General features: G+C 61.1%; 1 pseudogene; it reads right to left on the bottom strand.

Annotated features, from left to right (window-relative positions):
* Positions 1 to 2,355: 2,355 nt before the first annotated feature.
* LOC149128234 (uncharacterized) lies at positions 2,356 to 3,735 on the bottom strand (annotated as a pseudogene).
* Between the last annotated feature and the right edge of the window lie 325 nt (positions 3,736 to 4,060).

Below are 4,060 nucleotides of genomic sequence, written 5' to 3'. Positions count from 1 at the left end.
ACTGTGGAAATACAGACAGCTGGGGGGTGAGTGGGGGATGAACGGGTCCATGTGGGCATGTGTGGAGGCCGAGAGGTGTGTGGCTGGCTGGCTGGACAGGCTTCTGAGTGGGTGGGGCTAAGGAGGGATGGGTGCTTGGGAGTATGAAGTGGTGGGTATTGGATGGGGCAGGGAATGAAGGCTGGGTTGAAGGATGAGTGCATGTTTAGGGGGAGGGACAGATGAATGGACGGATGAATGGATGGACAGATGGGTGGATGGATGGACGGATTGGTGGGCGTTGCAGGGATGGATGGATGGACGGATGGATGCATGCGTAGATGGAGGGATGGATGGACAGATGGGTGGATGGACGGATGGGTGGATGGATGGATGGGCGGTGCAGGGATGGATGGACAGATGAATGGATGGGTGGATGTTCAGATGGGTGGATGGACAGACGGGTGGATGGGTGGATGGACAGATGGGTGGATGGACAGACGGGTGGATGGGTGGATGGATGGATGAGTGATGCAGGATATATGGATGGATGGGTAATGGATAGACGGATGGATGACGGATGTGTGGATGGGTGGATGGATGGACGGATGGGTGGTGGGTGGATGGATGGATGGGTGATGGATGGGTGGATGGATGGACGGATGGGTGGAGGGGTGGAGGGGTGGGCGATGCAGGGATGGAAGGGTGGGGGATGGCTGAGTGCTCAGTTGGAGGGAGAGGGGACGGCTGGGTGAGCGCTGGGTGCAGACGTGTGGAGGCAGCGAAGACCCTGGTAGGCGCAGGTGGATGGCGAGGGAGGAGGACTGAGTGGGTCCGGGAAAGCTTCCCTTGGCTGCAGTGCCGCAGCCCCGAGTCCCGGCGAGGGCTGTCAGAGTGCCCTCCGCCCTGAGTCTGCATGTCCATGCCGTGACCCCGGGCCACACGGCAGCGCGCAGCTCGATCCCCAAATAAGGTGGACGAAGTCTGCGGCAGCAGCCGGGGGCAGGAAGTCCGGGCAGCGGGGGCAGCGCTGCGCCCGGGCTGACGTCAGTGTGCCTTCTTCTCTAAACAATGGCCCGCGTGGCTCTGCCGCACCTCCACCCTGCTCCGCCCGGGGGAGTTGGGCCCTCAGCAGGATGCAGGCAGCCAGGGGCGGATCGGCAGGGCAGGAAAGCCCTGGGCCTGCTCTCCTGGGAAAGGGCCCAGGCTCATGGCCGCGGCGGCCTCCAGGCCCTGGCATCACCTCCTACATCCCCCCACCTCCATCCAGGACGCTCCTTGGTTTCTCACTTTAGTCTTCTCCAGACGCCTCACCTCTCTGCCTCCCCTGGCACATCTGGTAGAAGACCCTGTGGGTAGGGGGTGTCCTACGCGGTCCCAGAGAGGTGGAGGGGACGGAAGGGAGCCCAGTTAGCCCCTTGCCCAGGGCTCTGAGCACCAGGCATCCAAGTAGGGACCATCTCGGGCCTGAGCCATGGCTGGTGAGCAGCGCCTGCTCCACGGCCAGGCCCTGTGCCCAGGGCTGTCCCTGTGCCCCATGCTGGCCTCTCTGCTTCCCCTCGCTGCACTTGGGGAAGGGCGGGGCTCCTGAGTTGGCAGGAGGGAGGCCCCCAGAGTGTACCCCCCCCCCAAGCAGGAGGAAAGCCCAAGGGCTCCCAGGGCCCTGGAGACTCCACCCTCAGGGTGTCCTGGAACCGTCTGGAGCTCCTCCCACCTCTGAGGCCTCCCAGGACCTACAGGACCCCCCCCCACACACACACACATACCCTGCACACAGAACCGAGGGGCCACCCAGGGCAGAGGAGCAGAATGGTCCTGTGGACAAGCCCTGAATGGACAAGTGAGAGATGAGACCAGGTAACCCCTCCCGCCACCTGCTCCCACCTGGCTGCCCCACACCACCCTCACAGAGCGCACACCAGCCATGTGTGTCCAGTGAGCCGTCAGAGTGACGGATGGAGAAACTGAGGCCCAACTTGCACCGTCACCAGGCGGCAGGCGAGCCAGGAGCTCCAGCGCAGGCCAGCCGGACTGCAGCCCCCAGCACCTCCCAGGGCTCAGCACCCACACGACCTGGGCTGAGGCTGGGCCCCACAGGTGCAAGCGTCCATCCACTGTCAGGCCCTGCCCACCAGGGCCTGCAGGCAGAGCCCAGGGTGGCCTTCTTGGGGGAGGCTGCCTGTGCTGAGCCCTGGGAGCCGTCAGCTGCTGCTGCCTCATGCACACCTGCAGGATCGGTGCCACAGGAGCAGCAGCCACACCCAGGCAGACAGCTGGCACCTCCTGGCACCTCCCGGCACCTCCCGGCACCTCCTGGCACTTTCTGACTGCTGCTGAATGAATGAATGAATTAGTGGGTGAGTGATGAGTGAACAGCTAAAAGGCAAACACGCTGGGGACGCAGACACTGAGGTACACAGGTACACACAGGTGCAGACACGTACACACAGGCACACACAGGCATAAACAGGCGCACACAGGCACACACAGGTACACACACGTGCACACAGGCACACACACACGTACACACAGGCACACACAGGTACACACAGGCACACACAGGCACACACACGTACACACAGGTACACACAGGTACACACAGGCACACACACGTACACACAGGCACACACAGGTACAGAAAGGTGCACACAGGCACACACAGGTGCAGACACGTACACACAGGTACACACAGGCACACACAGGCACACACACAGGCACACACAGGCACACACAGGTGTACACAGGTGCAGACACGTACACACAGGTACACACACTTACACATAGGCACACACACAGGCACACACAGACACACACAGGTACACACAGATGCAGACACGTACACACAGGTACACACACAGGTACACACAGGCACACACAGGTACACACAGGTACATACACAGGTACACACAGGTACACACAGGTACACACAGGTACATACACAGGTACACACAGGTACCACAGGTACACGCAGGCACACACAGGTGCACACAGGTGCACACAGGCGCAGACACGTACACACAGGCACACACAGGCACAGACAGGCACACACAGGTACACACAGGTACACACAGGTACACACAGGCACACACAGGTGCACACAGGTGCAGACACGTACACACAGGCACACACAGGTACACACAGGTACACACAGGCACACACAGGTACACACAGGCACACACAGGTGCACACAGGTGCAGACACGTACACACAGGCACACACAGGTACACACAGGCACAGACAGGCACACACAGGTACACACAGGTACACACAGGCACACACAGGTGCAGACACGTACACACAGGCACACACAGGTACACACAAGCACACACAGGCACAGACAGGCACACACAGGTACACACAGGCACACACAGGCGCACACAGGTACACACAGGCACACACAGGCGCACACAGGTGCAGACACGTACACACAGGCACACACAGGCACAGACAGGCACACACAGGCACACACAGGTATACACAGGCACACACAGGTGCACACAGGTGCAGACACGTACACACAGGCACACACAGGTACACACAAGCACACACAGGCACAGACAGGCACACACAGGTACACACAGGCACACACAGGCGCACACAGGTGCAGACACGTACACACAGGTACACACACAGGCACACACAGGCACAGACAGGCACACACAGGTACACACAGGCATGCACAGGCACACACAGGCACACCTTCATGCACAGATACACAAGGTACACAAACTCACATTCTGGCACATATGTGTACATGCATGCATGTACAGGCACACAATTCACACACCCAGATTTGCACGCTAATGTGCACACATGCACAACACACGCATGTGCAGCAGGCCTCCCTTCCAGGGCCCAGGGCCCCCGCGGGCGCCTCAGCGGCCCTGAGCCTGCTCCCAGTGGGGAGTCACACTGCCCGCACGCGTGGCCTCACCTGCTAATCTCCTCTGATCCTGACAACCTCCAGGCTAGGGCGGCCGTGGGACCCCAGGCAGCCCAGAGGCAGCGGGGGCAGGGGCCACGGCTGGTCTCACTCCCAGGGCCAGCGCCACCCGACGCCACCACCCCAGGAGCACCTGGG

Source organism: Oryctolagus cuniculus, chromosome 1, assembly GCF_051225735.1.
Source record: "Oryctolagus cuniculus isolate XC-2025 breed Fujian yellow rabbit chromosome 1, ASM5122573v1, whole genome shotgun sequence".
Classification (NCBI taxonomy): Eukaryota; Metazoa; Chordata; class Mammalia; order Lagomorpha; family Leporidae; genus Oryctolagus; species Oryctolagus cuniculus.
This window is presented reverse-complemented; position numbering and strand designations above follow the sequence as displayed.